We start from the raw sequence: 20032 nt of genomic DNA, 5'->3' as shown, positions 1-20032 counted from the left end.
ATCTTAACATAAAATATATTAAAATGTTAGCGAGAAAAAGGCTATAAAAACTGGGAAATTGGAAAACCCTTATTATAACTAAACCTATACAGGCACTTATACATGACAACTGCCGAGTAGGGTATAACACATTTATAAGTGAAAAAGCTACATAGTTATTTTTTATAATACATTTTGTAATTTGCTCTTCTATTCAAAACTTCAATCAATATGTTCGTTTGTTGTTTCAATAATATAAATTTTGAGAAAATTTTGATCAATAGTAGTGAACTGTTGATTGTCCATCTGATTCAAATTTCAATCCAGGATTCAAGAGCAACAGCAAAGCATGGCTTGATATGCTAGTATATATATATATATATATATATATATATAACCTTTCCTAAAAGGTTTAGAAACCTCTAACATTAAAAATCATTCCCATGTACTTGTTCTCCTCGCGTTCTCAGCTCGTGGCGTAAACTCGCCCCTCATCACATCGTGTTTATTAAATGTAACGTTGTTTTTATGTCTTCATATCCGTGGTCACGTCTTGATTCTCAGAGTTCTCTCTTATTTTACTCTCAGAGAGCGAAAGCCAAAAGTATGCGAAGGAACATTCATTAAATTTCATGGTGTACTTAATCTCGTTCATGGCACCGAACTGATCTGGCTCCTTTTTATGACGCACTTAGAAATCGGTGCGAACGCCAAATCGAAATAACTATCGATGGGAATGGATACTTAGTTCGGATAAATGAGGCTAAATCAGTGCAAAGTGGGATGTATTAACTGGTGGGACAAATTGTATGTAGGTGTAATTGTAAATATTTGATTTGTAAATGGCATATGTAATGACTGTATTATAATAGCAAAATATGCTATAATATCATACTGAGTATAAAATTATTCATTAAAGTTGCTATGAAATTCTAATATTTTTGGTTTCGTCTAGCTTTCCTCTTGAATTTTAATTTATTTATCATTCCTTTGTCGTCCCAAATTTAATATTCTTTAATTATACCCCAATTATCAAATGCGATTTATCCAATAAAACGTATATATAGTCCAAAGGCTCATTTTGTAACAAGTGGCTTAATTCAAGCACACTTCCCTTGCGAGAAGATTTGGCGTCTGCTCGGCTCGGAAACCCAAGAGCACTTTACTAAAACAGGTTAGATATTTGCACGGGCAGGAAATTAACAGAAGCGCTCTTAGTAACAAGAGCCAAACTCAATTATACGATTTAAAAATGTGTCTATAGAACTTACACTTAATTCGTTACACGGTAAATTAAAACTAGACATTTGCCAAAGAAAAGTTTTCTAAATGATACATCTTGTGAGTAACACTTTTTATCGGGTAAAATTTATTTAATTGAATTGAGATTTTGAAACAAAATACTATTGGAACATAGTAATAACAAAATTCTCTTGGAAAGTGATTTTAACAAACTAGAATTTATTTTCATTATAATCTTCTCATAGAAGTAAAAGAATATTCTTACGTCGTTTCCTATTGCATAAAACAAGTAATTATAAGATACATTTGTTTAACGTCATCTATTAATTGAAACGCATTAAAACGCAGTAATAAAACCAAATAAGCACTCATTTGTAGTCTATTTTATTGCCTTAATTAAAATATTCATCGTCTTCGACTCTAACTAAGATCCTGATCAAATCCAAATTTCTTCCGCCTATTGGGCCAAGGAAAGAGGTCGTTAAGCAAGGTCGTTACATCGGATTCATATTACGGCCATACAACGATACATATTATTTTTATTATCTATTTAGCTTTTATGTCTCTCGGTGCGGGCATCTTAGCTGTGTTTGACATTAGTATCTTTGCCTAGTAATCTCGAGCTGGCACGCCCTTTCTAGGGAAATTCTAGCCTAGGGGTAGGAAACCTAAGAATTTTAATCTACGCGCAGAATAGATTGAAATTTACCATAAAAAGTAATACTCAGAGCAAATAGATATGCGCTTGAAATTGCATGCTAAAAATGAAATTCTGAATATCTTTTATTTCTTTCTTTTCAAGAGTTGAGAGAATTCTACTAATAATTAAAATTTTGCTACACTAAGCAGAACATAAGTTTTGTGTTATTTATTTTTTATCAAATTACAAATTATTTACCATTTAGTTTTATTTATAAAATGGTTTTCAATTATAGAAATTAATTTATGAATAATATATTTGCTGTTGTAGTTGAAATATGAAATATCTCTTCTAACCTACACATAACTTAGCGTGATTTAAATTTCTATCTAATTCTAAAGCAAGAAGTACTTACAATAAGATGCTGAAAAGCTGAATAACTAGAATTTATCTATTTATGATTTTGTGAGTATAATATTCTTTGGTAATAGATATTTATTTTAGATTAAAAATTTATTAAAATTGTAAATGTTGGCAAATTCTGGAAATGTCTGAAGAAGAGACCGCCAGTAATAAAAACTAATGACTCGTTTTACGACCACCGCCACTTCCTTGCTCGGTTTTCAACGAACTGACTATCTTTCAGGCACATCAAACTGCCTCTGCTAAAAAGTGTTGAAAGTTTTTGTTTCTTTTACAGGAAAGCTGAGAATTTTAACCTGTATTTAATTGCAGTAAAACATAACGGAAACTGAGAAATGGTACTAATGGAAAAAATAATATTTTTGATATAATTTCAACATGTGAAATTTGCTTGTTAGTTGAAACAATTTTTTGAACTAATTTTGTATAGTTATACTAATTTTCGAAATCTCAAGAGTAGTTTCCACAGTACATCTAATTTACCTTTATATCTTAAATCCAAGTTTTAAAACATCATTTTGCTTTATGATTCTTATGAAGTACAGATTTATATTTTAACCCTCTCACAATCTATATATGACATTTTTTAAAGTTTATCGTAAAAGCTAATCTAAAATTAAATTATCAAACTAATTTAAAATTAAAACGTTCATTCTAGTAATATAATTTTATAAGCACTTAAAGTTTAGTGTGCTCACATGACTATATGTAAATTGCATTCATGATGTTAAACTTTTGAATGTCTACGCGCATCCAATTTTATCTCTACCTGGCGTCTCCACCGGATTAGTGATAGGATGGCATATTAAACGCTTTATATTCGAGCTGAAATGATTCCTATCTTTAGTAATTATAAAGGAAACAATTTAGATACTGATTTTATACTAATACTTAATTAAATCATGGGTATGAATAGTACTATAAAGGTATAAATGTACCTAGTTATAGCTATCTCAAAGTACATAATATATTTAAAAACTGTCACTGTTTGATGCAAATGATTTATTTCTCTCGTTTTTCTGAAATATAATAATCATATATTGCTCAATTTTAATTGAAGTGTTGATATTGTTAGACAGAAGTACTACAAAGCTTCAGCTGTACCTATTTATAATTATATTAGAATATGTTTCGAAGATATCTTTTACGATGCAAACTAGATACGCGTTCGAGTGAGTTTGTTTTCACCTCATGTTTCGGTCGTACTTTAGAAAAGATATCAGCATGTAGAAAGAATATCTTCGAGCAAGTGTATATATATCCGGAAACGAGCAATCGCCGTTGAAAGGTTCTTACGTCGGGCAAAGAGCTCGCACAGGATGTGTAAGTGGAGATTCGCCGGATGCCAAACAAAGACGGTATATCTGCACACATAAGCAAAAGCTCTGTCTACGATATTTCTGAGGATATATTCGTAAAATGGGGGCTAATGCATGTTTAACTCAAAGTTCATTAGGAAAAGAATTGCTTGTTCAAGTTGTAATTGTAGTTATAATTGAATATCTCACTACCCATAGAAGTGAATAGTTATTTTGTGATTTATCTAAACCACTTATTATTTTGTAATAATTATTCATAAACCGGACTTTACTTCATTGGGTATACCAACGGAAGTCCGGTGTCAGTAGATTAAATGGGTTAACTCGCGATGACCTGAGGACTGGACGTACCTTCAAATCATCAAAGTCTACATTTTATTAATTCCCGATTCATGCTCCTTCTCTGTCTTCATCACAAACGTCGTAGGTCACCAGTATGGAAAATAATTATGAATATAAATATATATATATTGATTATAAAATTTTGTAATATGAAATGACGAGTGATTTTTTCCGTCCGATTCCCAGCTTGCTTGATTCCCCACATGTTTCTGTCTGCATTTATTATATTTTTATTTATTTTTTAAATTTTCTCCTCTGCCCTCTGTCTAACAACGTAGCCGTCGGTATCCACAGATCAATGATTCGAAACATTCGGAACGATTAAGCACCACGCTACGAGAATATATTGAGTGTTGCAGTAAATCGAGCTACGTTACATTGTAACTCGGGATAGGAAACTGTATACAGGCACGATAGACGACTATGAAAAGGTCATAGGTGTAACGAGACGCGAATAGATCGTCTATTTTAAGATAACAAATTGATAAATATGCGAGGTATAACATGTCTTACCACAAGAACGTATTGTCCTAGAACAAAGTGAAGAAGAACCAAGTTTGAAATGAAATCTTACTCAACCATACATTTTTTCAAGATCTGTGTATACTTGGGTATTCATACTCAGCCATTGTCACAAATACAAAAACATGCTGTCTGATATAAAAACATGCTGAAAACTGGGTACGATTGTGCCACTTTTTTCTTGGTCAGCAATAATTTTGTTAATTTACCAGTTAGCTTCGGGAAAAGTGAGTTAAATGGTAATTTAATTCGATGATAGGTGTATATCATAATAAAAAACTGAAATTACGTTTGAAAGTTCATACGAACTATATAGTTCATATTACCGAGTACTAGACATAATAAACCAATGTCACTCCACTCATATCTCTAAAACACAAACATCTACATGATATTAGAAATTTTCATCATTTTCTTTATACGTTTTTCACTTTTACGAGTATGATATTTCTGTCTAAGAAGGATATTCTTTTGCTTTATAGCACGCGATCTTATGGTAGATAAGCGGAAATGCACTCTTAAGTCCCGTCTTCCCATTTAGCGCGCAGGATGTTATGTCCTTGCCGGAAGGAGGACGAAGACTTTTCTTCATTCTCCTCAGTTATGGTCGCCTCCAGTGCAACGGAAGCGAAGCGAAGCGTCATCCTGTGGGACAAACGTAAAACAAAGTTCGACTTTATATAGTCTGGAAAGGAACGACAGAGTTAATAACCAAGGGAATATTTTTAGAAAAACTCTATTTCTTACTTGGAAAGTTCAGAGGAAAAAGGACATTCGTTGGCTTTGTTGAATTGCTATCAACTATAAGTTTTAATTACTTATGTAGAAGAGTATTTATTAAAAATAAATATATATAAAAATAGTCTAAATAGGGTAGATGTTGTTGATTTAATTCGTTTCAACTTGGTCCAATATTTTCAATCAAGTTCGGCATTATACAATTTCTAACAACGTTAAAAATGTACATGAAATTTGCAATAACATTTTTGCCTCTTGTTGCCTCTACTGTTATATTTTTTATAACATCTGCATGATTTATACTCGAGTTTCAGCGAGAAAAGTTATTAAAACAACAAAGACTTTGATATATGCCCGCGGATGTGCGCCTCGCACAATGCCTATCGCGTGATCCAATTCGGCCGAATGAATTTTGGAATATGATGTACCTACACGAGAGGAGAAATTAACAACGAAACATCGAACAAACCTAACTTGTTTCACTAGAATAATATGAAGGAACATGCTATATTTTATATAGTAAATGACAGATACTTATTACAAAAATTAGAACTATGTACATGACAATACAAACCAAATTTATAATCATCACTGTACACTTTACTAGCCTCAACATGTGATACTAAATTTATTAAAATATACAAGAATGTAAATATCTTATGTTACATTTTTTTGATTTCAGTTGGAGTTGACCAGTCTTCAAGCAGAGATCCTGGTAGGAGTACCTAGTTTCTTGGTGAGTTTTTTTGTATACTACTAACTTTGAGCATCTCTTATAATAAGTAGGAGTAACCAAAAGTATCCTCCCGTAATTAATCACTGCTTATTCTGATTCCTTGTACTTACTCGTTTCTTCGACTTGAAAATATACATCACCGATATATTTACAACTAAAAATAACTACAATGTTTTGAATACTAAGAGGAATGCTTAAAAAATATTCTATATGATTTGTGTTAGAGTTGACCTGTCTTTGAGCAAAGTATCCAAATAATAGGTAGGAGGATAACTAAACATATTCTTATATTAAAACAAAAAGGAGTTACCAAAGGGTTTTTTTTCAAAGACATCGTACCTTGTTCTGATACTTCATACCCTTCCCTTTATTTTGACTCAAAATTATACATAAAAAATCAGAAATAATTACAGTTAAAAAATAACTCATTTCGATACTGAGTAAAGCTTTCACCTTATACTTACATTCAAGTTGGAGGTGACGTGTCTTTGGAAATCTTCATCCTGGATGATTAAACTCTTGACGAAAATATTGATAACCCATATGAATATTGAAGGACCACTTTCACAATATATTTTCTTTATCGACGGCCTTTGTCTTGAGTATCCAAAAAACGGGTTAGACTTGCTAATTTTTAGAGATTCTAATTAAATATATTATAAGTATGAGTAAATTTGGGAAAAATAATTTTGCACACCTTGTCCTGATCCTTCGCACCTCTTCGTTACTGGTGCAAATCACCACTCTGCTCTTCTTCCTATCGTCCTGCCGCAATTAATACACGGATTTCATCAAAATCCAATTAAAACTGCGTCGTCAAGTTGACCGGATTCGAATTATCTGCGTTCCCTGAAATGGACACAATGTTTCCCCCGGGGGACGTTTCAGGTCAACGGGTTACGAAAGGTTACGAATGGATGTTTTGATGTTTGGAGCCGTTAACCCTCTTCTCGACAATGATTCGGAAGAATGTCGGAGATTTGTACGATCTGTGGGCCCCGGATACAAGCAATTGGCGGTAGGAAACAGCAGTAAAATTTGGAATTTATGCCGGAAAGGATGATGTAATTCACTAGCAAGGATTTAAATTATTTGAAGTTGAATCACTTGAATAAAGTTAAGGATAACATATTTATTACATCTGCACATTTAATAGGATCTCTCTATTAACTGAATGTTTGTCAGGATGATGCTATTTAGCACTGATTTAAATTATTTTAATTTGAAACATTTATTACAACTTGCAATACTTTTACATTTATAACTTCCTTAGTATTCAGGGCTTTTTGAGATTTTCCAAACTCGATATCCGATATTGGTGAAAATAATATCTGGTAACAACCTTGATTATTAACTTATTTATTCTAGAGTTTAAGTATGGTTATACAAAATATAATTATCTTACTAATTTCAAAATAATTATTCGTTTGAAACTTCTCCCAATTAAAATTTGTGTCAGCATCAAAATAATTAGTTGACATTGTCTATCATCTGGATATCACACAGAGTCGTGCTTTGGGCTTTCCTTTTAAGATTTCTGAAACTCGATGGCCTGTGATGGAGAAAATAATATCTGGTTACAATTTTGATTGGTAAGCAACGTTGTAATAAGGGACGAACTGCGTGAGATGCCTCCTGCTTTTGGCATTCATTTCCTGAGATATTCAATTACTGCCAAGAGGATATCAACGTATCACTGAGAATGAATTTTTGGATGGGTTGGGGGTAATTTATCCAATTTATTTACGGTAAATATGTTTTGGCTCTGGATTTGTGGTGGTACGTCAAATGAATTCATTCTCTACTATAACAATTTTGAGATACATTCATTAACAATCAAATAGCATTAATGATTCTGCAAACATGATTATTCATGATAATTCCTTAAAAAATGTTTTGGTTATTATATAATTTATGATTGCTTGAAATTACTACTCTACCATTAATTTGCACCGAGTTTTATACAAGAAGATTATTTCTAAAAAAATTAACAGAAACTTTATTCAAAAAGAACTTTATTACATATAAGAGCAGCTCAAATCATCTTCATAGTAATTGAAATTATTAATTGACTGATAAGTTTTCAATCTAGATAGAGCACTCGCTCATCTTAGCATAGTGGCAGTAGTTGTCAACCTAGCCTGAAATAATATGTAATATTTTTATATCTAAATTTTAGACTTATTCAGATTTTTTTCAATGTTTTTTTTAACATAATATTTTTACATTGCAAAGAAAATACGTTAACTTATGCGAGAATTAGATATTTTGCTTTTATATATGTATGTTGGGTTCTATAATTACACGTATATCAACTAAAACCTTTTTTTTTGTCTCCACTGAAGCAGTAGTTAACTATTAATTTGTGCTCGTTTTTTAGTTAAAGGGAGAACTTGCATATATAAAACGATTTTTTTAATAGATTATAAAAGTATATAAATTATTTTTAACTATATTCACTATGATCATTTACATCAGATAAAGCTTTTGACGAAACTCGGACGATTTATAATGTAAATGTTGCCAATATTAAGCTCAAATTTTTGACACACTTCTTGAGAATACCTTCAATTCAAACCAACAAAAAACTTTTTATTGCTAGATCAGGCATACCTAATTTTGTCTTTAAGTAAGTGGTAAAAAATAAATATAAAGCTTGGAAGTTCTGAAAAAACTCGAATTTCAAAAAATGTTTTCTGACTCTGCTTTATATATTTCCCAGTTCCTCAAAAAGCCATCCATAGTTGCAACGAGTCCAAAGTTTTCTCTCGAGCTTTTCCATGGGGTGAGAAGTGAACGTTAAGCTCATCGATGCATGAAAATGTAATTTAAATTTGTAATACTCTAATTACCGGGCTGGTGCTAACGAGACGAAACTGAGCGTCTGAACATCTCTTGACGCCTCGAGAATTCGGGTCGATTTCCTAATGTTTTCTACCAGTCAATTCGAGAATTGCGAAAAATACTTAACTTAATGAAAAGTTGTACCTAAGGAGGAAAACTTTAGATTTTAGAAGGTGTTGCTGAGATATTAATTGAAACTAATAATTGATAATTGAATATGAAGAACGCTGGTAATCACTAATTACAAGTAAATTAGAACCAAGAAACGAGCGTTGGCAACGCTATGTTATCAGCTGCGTTACCGCGGAATTGGCTTAAAATTAAGTAATTAGGTGACTATATTATTATAAATATGTTATAAATATCATATATATTTTATATTAGTTCTTTTTATAATAAATGTGCAGCAGCTTCCCAGCGTTTGCACAGCAATTTTATGCGACAGTCACGATGCTAGTTTTAATTGCCGTGTACTCTGTTCTGCAGCAGAACATGCATTCAAAACATTTTAATTACTTTAGAAGCTATCATACGTTTCGAAAAAATGATCAAAATTTGCGCAATTTATTTTGTTATAAAGTACACATAGTGCTTAACTTTCTGTATGTCGATAAAGCATTTTTAGAGATAGGACAATATATACACATCTAATGAAGGGTTGTTGAGTTTTTAGGATAGTTTTAATGAAAGCAAGTCTTTGGCAGGTTGTTTTGGATGATATTAGTGTTTAATTTGTCGTTAGATGCATGTCTTCTGATTTCTTCTGATACCATGAACGTATTGGAGTGCTGATGGATCATTCAATTTGGAACATACTTGGGCGCCTCTAGTATTTTTTTTTAAATTATTTTGTGACTTTCAAAAATGATTTAAAACCTGGAAAAATAAAGTTTATAAATTGGATTTTCTAGCGAGTCTACAAACTTCTTCAGATATGTCTATATTTTATACCTCTGAAAACTGGCCACAATGCATTTTATGGCTTGAAATTAAATTCTGAAATAAAGATATATCATATATGATATAAATGTTATATGTGTTTCCTTAGTTATTACCAGCTGACAAGTATTAAACGCAATGGCAAATGGTTATGGAATTAACATAAGTTCATGAAGTCATTAACAGACGTCGTAGAATGATAAGGAAAATCATGAGTTATAATATACTTGTGGCAATATGTGTGAATATACACACACACACACACACACATATATATATATATATATATATATATATTATCCCAAAGTGCTTTACGGGGTGCTCCATGTAAAACCTATGCATGAATAATATAATTTATTACACGAAGACGTATGAGCCATGACACACGAGATCTATTAATCAAGGACCTTTCCATTACAATCCACCGTATGTAAATATATTCCATTATGTGCAGAACTGGGCCGTACCTTTTATAGATGAAAGTAAGCACCATAAGACCCTAACAATGCCTTTAATTGCCTTGTTTATGTATGAAATATAATAACTTACTTCCGAGTATGTTGGGCGATCATAAAAGTTACGACATGTTGTATTGTTGAATGGAGCTGGCGGTTAAGTTTAATTTTATTCGCTAATGGTACATATGGGGTAGTAAAAAATTAAAAAATATATGGTTTTAATTGTTTTATTTAAATACAATTGTGTACATATGTTTCTTTAAATTTATATGCTCTATTGAACGTAATGATTTTTTTATATATTTATATTAAAATATGCTCTAAATTTTTAACATAAATATAAAGTACTCTATTGAATAACAATTCAATTCATTCAACAATTGAAATTCATTTCAATACTATTTTTGTACATTTGTATGAAACAGGATTCTGCAAAGCGTCTTTTTGAGGCTTTCGTCTCGCACAATATTTGGATTACTTATTTTAAGGTGGTCTGTTATTACATATTGATTTCGAATTTTATTTCTACAGTTGTTATAATGTTGTCTTTTGGACAACCTTTCTACATTTCTTAAATATTGGTCATTTTTTTACAAACCGCACAACGACCAGACCTTGACATTTAATTAGTTTATAGAATTGTCTGAATTTTTATTACAGATATTAGAGATGAAATTATTTGACACGTATTTCAGTATTTTGCTGTTTACTAAGATTTTACCTATCCATAAATATATATTTTCTTTTTTTCTTCTTGAGTTCCATCACCAGAAACTGTACTTACACACTATTTTCATTAGCCATACACAGCAACATTTCAATTTCCTTTTTCATCCCCATTTAATAAAAACGTATCATACTTTTCGTACAAGTGAATTTCTATATTTTCCCCTGAAAACACGAACACCCACATTTCTGGAGCATTTTATCGTAATATTAAGAAATGTTTTTCATCGAGTACAATGACGTGCTGTCACGGCTCGGATCAATGAGGAAACGTACTGAACAGACAGAATACTTCCACCCTGAAAAATTATTAATAACGGTTTATGTTACTATAGAATTTATTCTTGAATAAGGATATTTATGGAAATGAATCAATAAGTTATGAGGGGTAGAAATAAATTTTGGATCGGGAAGTTTACTGTAAACATTCTTATTAAATTTTCGTCAACGCGGAAAACATATAATGTTGGGGGGTATCGTATATTTTATATATATGTACCACATGTTTAATATGCATGCCAAAATCTATATTGAGATATTTTTGAATTACACATTTGAATCAATTAGGCAAATCTTAATTTATTTTATAATTTCATGGCGTTCACACTATCAATACTCAATCCTGAAAAAATATTTTGATAATATCGTATTTTAAATTAGTCTGTATAATCTAAATTATTTTCTTCGTAGATTATAATTCAGAATCTCTAATTTCGCTCTGAAAACTTTATTCAAATAACAGCATAACATGAATTTCAAATATTTGGTCGTCATTAGTGGAACGTGCACAATTCGAATTGTGTGATATTATACGACACACATAGTGTCATGTTTACTTGACAAACAACAACAGTATCGTATTTTCGAATTTATTAATTGTTGTACAAAGCTTCATTAGTTTTGGTTTCGAATAGAAATTATTATAGCCGGGTTTATTTGAATCGAATTATCTATAAATTTCATTTTAGCGAAAGGGTTTAATAGGTTTTGGAATGTATGTTGATATTATACCTAATACTATATACCAAATCAAAATATATACAAACACCTATATATATTTATATATATATATATATATATATATATATATATTAGGGCGGGCCAAATTGTATATGACAAACAAAATCACTTAGGCACATATGATTTTTGGATTCTAGGTATCAAAATAAGAAAAATGGCTATAGAAACCATCCCTCTAAAATGAATTCTGATGACCCATACATTGACCCAAAGGTGAATTTTAAATTTTGAAAAAATTCATTCAGAGTATCCAATTCGCGTCCAAATGTATATATATATATATATATATTTGTGAGCATTTATGTACATATGTACATATATATGTATTGTGTGTATATATATATATATATATATGTATGTATATATATGTATATATATATATATATGTGTGTATATGTGTGTATATACATGTTTATACGTATATGTATGTGTATACGTGTATAGCTATAGTTACATAGATAGGTATGAGTATATATATGGTTCATACATGTACATGTACGTCGTTGTGAATATGCATGCACGTTGCATATATGTATATACGTATATTTATATGTGTATAGTCTTACATGTATATGTGTACATATATAGGTATATATTGTTGTATCTGTATATGTATATGTGTATTATATGTTTGTATGTGTATGTATATGGATATATGCATGTATATATATATATATATATATGTATATGTGTATATGTATATGTGTGTATATGTGTACGTACATATATGTATATATGCGTAAGTTTATATGAGTGTACTTAAATATTTTTGCCTATACTTTTTAATTATTTATTTAATTCTAGTCTCTACTACCTTTCCTATCTTTTATATTTGATTTGTTGTTAAGTGTTGCTATTTGTTAATTTTTCTCTTATTGTACAGTTACTTTACCAATCCACATATATTATAATTACCTAGATATGCTAATTTTCATACTGTTTTTAGATCCACTGATGATGACATTAAATTGAATGTCGAAACGTTTGGAAATAAAGATTATTTTATAAATCTTTGGCTTTTCTTTGTTTGATGTATCGCCCTCAAGAACTCACTCATATATTTCAACATCAAAATTAACTACTAAATCATATATATATACATATATATATATATATATATATATATATATATAATTTTAAATCTAAAATAAGGAAACCTAAATTAGCATTATGTGTTATTATATTTAATTCTGTTTGATATTTTGTGACTCATCTAGTTAACCTTGATAAAGAATTCAGACTCCGACGATCGTTGGTGGGGCAGTATAATGAACGACTTGTAACGGATAACACATAATGCTAATTTAGGTTTCCATATTTTAGATTTTAAATTATAACACACTAATAATGAGACAAACCTAGTCTCAAAACGTTTGTAAAAATAATTATTTAATAAATTAGCGTAAAAAAGAGTGTTGTTGTTCATATTTCTAAATATATATATATATATATATATATATATATGTGTGTGTGTGTGTGTGTGTGTATGTGTATGTATAATGTATAAATTTATTTTCATCAATCCTACCACTGATGAATTCATGGTTAAAATATTTCAAAAGGCGTTTCCATTCTAATTCGACCATTACCTTTTTCCTGATTTTGTTGTGCTAACGTCCTTCTTTATTTATCGTCCATGGATTATCCTAATTCTTTTGACTTGCCTTGATTTTGGCAAGAACGATGGTAATTCAAAGTGAAAATTCAACTTCAGCATTATATTTCGACAGCATAATTTAATGCATTTTTTGTATTTTGATTATAATAGTAATTGATATTTTTGGGTTTATAATTTATTGATCTAGCATACACGCTTTGAGATAACAAGTCAAAAGTACTCAACTTGAATTATAAACATTGCTACGTATTTGTTGCACATGACTTCAGCAATATGCCTATCACATGTTTGTGATTTATTTTCGAATTTTCGATAATATGAATTTTCAAAAAATTATATATATATATATATATATATATATATTACTGTGTTATCCTCTACAAAAAATGCTACAATTTCCTTTTACGAGAACAATCATGAGTATTGTGCGTCTAGATTACTTTCCCAGGAGTCTCCTTGCAAGAGAATCAAAACATGCCCAACAAAACGGGCACGTGATGGCACGTTTTGAACATAATTCGCAAATTCTACATCGTAGCCATGTGTGTTATAATATTTTTCACCATAGTTTTGTATGCTTTGCCAACTTATATTGCAACGTAGACCGAAGTTATATCTTGGATATGCTTATACTAAACAAAGACATAACTTAAAATGGGTTTTGATGAAATATAGATTGGAGTTGAACATGCACTTATTGTTTGGGTTTGGAAAAATAATATTGGGAGGATAATAATATAATTTGATACAACTTACCAGATGATGGTGAAGTTTAGGCTCGAACCGATTTCAATTTTAACTTGATGCTTTTGTAACCAAAAATATAACGTATCATAAAGTTGATGATATTGATTTATTTTTGAGAATTAGGAATAATTTTTTAACAGTACCTAAACAACAATATACCTGATAACTTTCGTGATGCAATTCAATAACTTTATTTGATATTTTCTAATGGACACTTAAGAATAACATATGCAATAAATAAAAAAGCACTTTATTGCATCAAAGCTTAAGCGTAAATAATTGGTAAATATTTCAATTTTCTTCTATTCTCCTGCGACTAAGAATATTACTCTAGTGCACTTAGAACAATACATACGAGACGAAAGTCAAATCTGAGCTCTTGAAACAAAACGTCACAATATGTCGGAATGCGTACTCTTAGCTCGAGTATAACACAAAAGGGGATGATTTCAGTCCTCAGTCCTCATCCCTCAGTCCTCAGCCCTTTAAGTCCTCGACAGCAATACGTCCGTGTGTTGCTGCTCCGTGCAGTTGTCGGTCAACCTGCATCGTTATGTCAAGTATTTAGGATAAGCAGCTTTATATTGTCCGTCAGGCAGAATCCTTGCCTCGTGTCAAAGGGCTGGCCTAGTGTTCTTGACATAAGCACGTCGGCTGTTGTGCAGTTTCAGTTTATGCTTGCCCTACGACACCACCACCTAATATCATGGCAGTCATACGGGAACGGGAGCATGGATGCATAAACAATATATATTACATACGTGGCGGTGTGGCGGTGCGGCGGTCTGGCGGTGTGGCGGTGCACACTGTTAACGTGTTATGAATCCCGACAGTTATATCCGGCTGACTGTGATTTAATCGCCACGGTACAGGGATTGGGAACATTTGTATATGTTTAGAAATAGAATCGATTGAAGTACCTACCACACCCATGGCCAACGCATTTTCTGATTGGGATCAGTATTAGGTAAATAAAGTTGTAAACTAAATAATATTCATATTAAATTTTTGCTGTATGCATATATTATTATATGGGTGCTCCATAATGTTGTAGTTAGGCTCACGGTCGTTCGAACCCTGCTCTGGACAGCCTGAAATCGTGCAGTAGCAATGTCTATTTTCAATTTAAAATATCGATAAAAAATTTGTTTCTAATTGCAAATAACCCAATGGGATAGCTTTCACACTATTCTTTCCTGAATGGAGTAGAAGATTACATGCTTACACAAGGGCAGTACTACCCATTTTTAGTATTATATTATTATTGTATTTCTCAAACACACTATTTAGGTACGTGCAACCGTTTTCCGAGTAGCAAAATATCAATGCAAGAAGTTAAATTAAACATTTAACTTTCACAGTGTAATATATTTTTAAAAGTTAATTTTTATATATTGTACTTTGAATTGTGTGAACTTTAAGGAAAATTGGATATTTATCGGAAAAAATATATGAAGGCACTTTTATTTATCATTTTATGTTAGAGTTGTGATGTTATATTGAATTATAACTTGTTCAGTTTTTTTTCTTTGCATGGTATTTTATGTAAAATTTTAATTTGTTTTAGTTATTTACTCAACGTTTATCAAAAAAAAATTCTGAGAGGTATTGCTATAAAACACGAAAATTCCTTTTTTGGAAAGTAGGTACTTTAAAAACAATAACATGAAATAAATTGTGCATTTGTAACCATAGCTATAGCGAATTCTTTGACAGTACTTTCTCTGACTGCGATTATTCAGCCATTCTTAAGTTTAATTTAATTTTCTTATTCAGTTCAATTCAGTTAATTAGCTTATTGCTCATCTAATAATACTTCAATTTCCAAAATCGATTCTTTTTTGAAAATATTTAAGATATATCATTCATTTAGCTAATTTAGTAGTTTAAAAACAGGTTGACTGAACACTCTAGCAAGTTTAGTAAGTAAATTCATAACAGAACAATTTAAAAAATCATGAGACTTTATTTTACCGCCAGTAATAAATTAAATCTATTTCAAAATTCGTTTCATTTTTGTATTATCATCACTATAAAGAACTGCATCCCTGTACATTCTTCTTTTTTTGCACTTTATGAACACTTGATTTGATGTCTTATGAAGATAGATAAAACAAAAAAATAGTTATCAATTTGAAAATTAGACCAAATTAACCAATACAAGTTATCTTAATTTATCAAATGACTTCTAAATAGTTGACATCGGTGCAGAGGGATATTTGACACTTTTTTACAATTTTGTGGAGAACTAATCGGAGTCAATTGGAAAGTAAACTCATCGGAGACAAAAATTTTATTTCAATATAAAATGATATGATCATTAGAGCTTGGTCTACTATAAATATTCACCGATACCATTATAAATTAACCCCAAAGAAAATATGAAAGCCCTAACAGCCATAAGCTCGTCTAATTCTAATGGATTTCCTAAAAAGCTCTCTCTGCTCTATATGGGTTATTCATGTCGATCAAGCTGTAATATTTCAAGTCGGACCATAGAACGAAAACCCGTCTACGTACGTATCGTGCCGACACTATGGAAGTATTATCGGCGCGAAAAACTAGGAGAAGTTGCCCTTCTAACAAAGGGCTTTACGCTATGATATATCCTGAGATATATCTTGGAAGATATCTAATATTAATGATGGTTCGAACAATGGCCATTATATTCAGTGTGTTATTATACTCCCACACACATAAGTGAATTCCTCGTACATCATCGTATCATTAGTTATCAAACTTTGTGTCATTAGTTACGGAATCTGCGGTTGCAGTTACAAACTATACTAATGGATTATGACCGACTAAATATTGGTGCACTAAATCTAGATTAACCGACACATGCGTTAGATAATTTTGAAATATCGTCATGTGTCTCATCTTTAAACTTTGAGGCCACTAAACGGAATGGATCGTCGAGTTTGATGTGTGTTAGAGCAATGCATAAATTCCAGTTATCCGACATGTACCTGCAAATCTGCATTACAATGGACTAAGTCGTTTGTTATACCGAAATCGATCAAAATTGGATGTAATACGCGCGGTCAATTTAACGGCCAGATTTATAGTTTGCAAAAGCAATGGGTTGTGGCTCTGATTTCGTATGTTGGAATAGAATTGTGCAATATATTTCAAGAATTTGAATTACATATCTGCAATACATTTACCATAATGGCTATAATAATTTGCAGTCTATCAATAACCTAAATGTTATTGTGCCCAAGTATTTATGAAGAATTACCTTGGAGTCGTTTATAACTTAGCTATTAGAACCATTTAATATTGAATAATAAACCAGCTACAATTGTATGTAGGTCATAAATAATGGTATACATATATAAAACACAACGTATGAAGAAAATTCTTTCATCAAGATAGAATAAATTGAGAGTGGAGTGCTACCGAGCTATTTACTAAAATATACAAAGAATCAAACGTCTAAATTTGAAAATGAAGATGAGATATATTAATCAGTTCAATGTTTTTAGATTAGATTGGCAAATGAGTAAGCGCGGTTGCTGACGTCCAAATAGAAAATACCTTTTATTATTGGTTAGTAGGATAATTTGATGTCCATCAGTATCATTATAAAAGAGTTTTTTGTTCGATTACTTGGTTTTTGTTTGGCCTTCTTTGAAAGGTGGAAAATCAAATTGAAAAAAATTGTCAAATATTACCATACTCAAAAACTGCAGTGTCAAAGTTGGTTCCCTAAATTTAGTTTTGGCGATATTCCACTCAAAGATGAAAAACGCTAGGAAAAACTGGGTACGTTTGTACCAGGGTACGGTAGTGACAGTCGTCATAAGTCGTTAGCCAGCTAAACTATTCTGATTTTGCACCAGGGTCCAAAGGGAGAAAGATGAAGTATGATTGTTCGAACAAGTTTCCATTATTGCTTTCAGTCAGTGCCTTATATTAACATGATATGTAGACCGCATTAATTTTTTTTTTGTTATCTTGTTGTAAGTTGAACAATTGACCCTCGGATGTGGGCGGTTGTGCCACTGGTTCTTTTTTTCATAACATTTGATTTTATGACGAATACATCGTAAGGACAGTATTTCAATACACAAATGTTCAAATTACTTTTCAATTTACCTTTCTCTCAGCTAACGTACTCAAATTCTGAGCCTTGGTTTTTTATTTGCTTCAGTTATTTATTATTAAAATTTAAATAGGTTATGGGTAAAGATGATTGGTGAAGCTCAATATACTTCATAGGTCTCCTCCCCATAAATCCTTTTTTTGATATCGCGCTCCGGATTTTGGAGGTCCGAGTAGCGTAATATTGCTCCAAAAGAGTTTTTTTATTGTCAATTCAGACGTATTTATACGTTTTCGATATATAATATGTCCTAAAGAGGACCTTTCTTCCTTATTCGTACCCATGTCAACAGTTTAGGCATAAATAGCCGCATTAGGCGAGGGTGCCAGCCTGCTACTTCAGCCGGGGATTCCTTTTTGTCGATGAAATTATTATTCTTTCCTTTGTTATTTTTATGATAAAGCTACGCGATGTATAAGAGTCAAAAATAACAAATTGTATAAATGCGAGTTGTTATTATATGTGTTTCGTATTGGCTTTGTTCAGTGTACACTGTACAGACAGGCAGGCAGGGAAATTTGGAGCAATGATATTATTGTGCCGATGGGGGGCTAAAATAACAAAATGTAAAAAATATCACGTGCGTTTATATTTGAGTTCGAGCTTAAAGAATTGGTTTCATGCCAGTATGATCAGGAGTGAAAACAACCGAAATTTTGAATAATTCACATCCATATTTATTAGTTAAATGCAACGAGGCACGTGCCTTAAATACTGCTGATTGTTTAAATTTTACAAATTTATTTATTACATAGTATTAAGTTTTAACTAATTATATGTACAAGAATATTTAATTAAACGATATGGAATTAGTTGTAACAAACTTTAAAAATAATAATTTTTATGAATTTTGATAATAAACACTTTAATTATTTTAGATTATTTAGATTTTTTCGATGAAGTTTTCTTTCTTCCATAAAAACTTGAAAATCGGGGATGTCTGCATCTAACGACGGTGGTGAAATTCTTAAGACGGATGTTCTGCAAAGTTAAACCAAAATATCGTCAGGATAATATTTCCAGGACCTACCTCCAAAAAAACTCTAATAAAACTGATATGAATCCATTTATCAATGTAATCGCGGTACGTCAGCGACGATAGAAAACAAAATTTAAAATATATATAACGCCCAGATTTTTTGCTGAAGTTTTTTCTTTTTCGCCGCTTTTCCAACTTTCGGCCTTTAATAAATGAGATATATCATCGGGTTGAATTCGCGAGAGAAAAACAACGCCGGAATGTTAAGAAAAAATCTTGACTGGCAGCTTTAATTAATGCTTTTATTTTGTCGTGTCATTCGGAAATATTCAATCAAAGTGTCTGATTAATTTCGGTGAAAATTGCTCGAAGATGCAATTTTGTTGAAAATTTGATTGACTGAAATTCTGAACTAGATAGGACAACAATTGGGATGCCTTCTAATAGCGATCTGTAAAAACTAAGTACAGATGAAATATACAGATTGTTGTTCATATAGGAATTTAAAAACATAACTAATTACAGAACTTTATTAGCTAGCAATCTTAAGTCAGTTAAGCATTATTATAATGTATCCAATTCCTAATCCTAAATCCCATCACAAACTCAATATAACTAAGGAGTGTAAACTTACTACGGGATCCGATATGCA

The 20032-nt window shown here is 31.2% G+C and overlaps 1 long non-coding RNA gene across 1 annotated transcript in view; it reads left to right on the top strand.

Moving 5' to 3' along the window:
• The window catches only part of LOC113382945, a 39603-nt gene that overhangs the window by 17471 nt on the left and 2100 nt on the right, over positions 1-20032 (top strand). Inside the window, exon 2 of the long non-coding RNA XR_003367705.1 lies at positions 5888-5941. This is a non-coding gene — a long non-coding RNA (uncharacterized LOC113382945). The remainder of the gene's footprint in view (positions 1-5887; positions 5942-20032) is intronic.

The sequence above is a fragment of the Ctenocephalides felis genome, unplaced genomic scaffold (assembly GCF_003426905.1).
Source record: "Ctenocephalides felis isolate EL2017-DRISC unplaced genomic scaffold, ASM342690v1 CF-g0.4_SCAFFOLD_03570, whole genome shotgun sequence".
In the NCBI taxonomy this organism is placed as follows: domain Eukaryota; kingdom Metazoa; phylum Arthropoda; class Insecta; order Siphonaptera; family Pulicidae; genus Ctenocephalides; species Ctenocephalides felis.
Note: the sequence above shows the minus strand (reverse complement) of the source record. Positions and strands in the feature narration are given on the sequence as shown.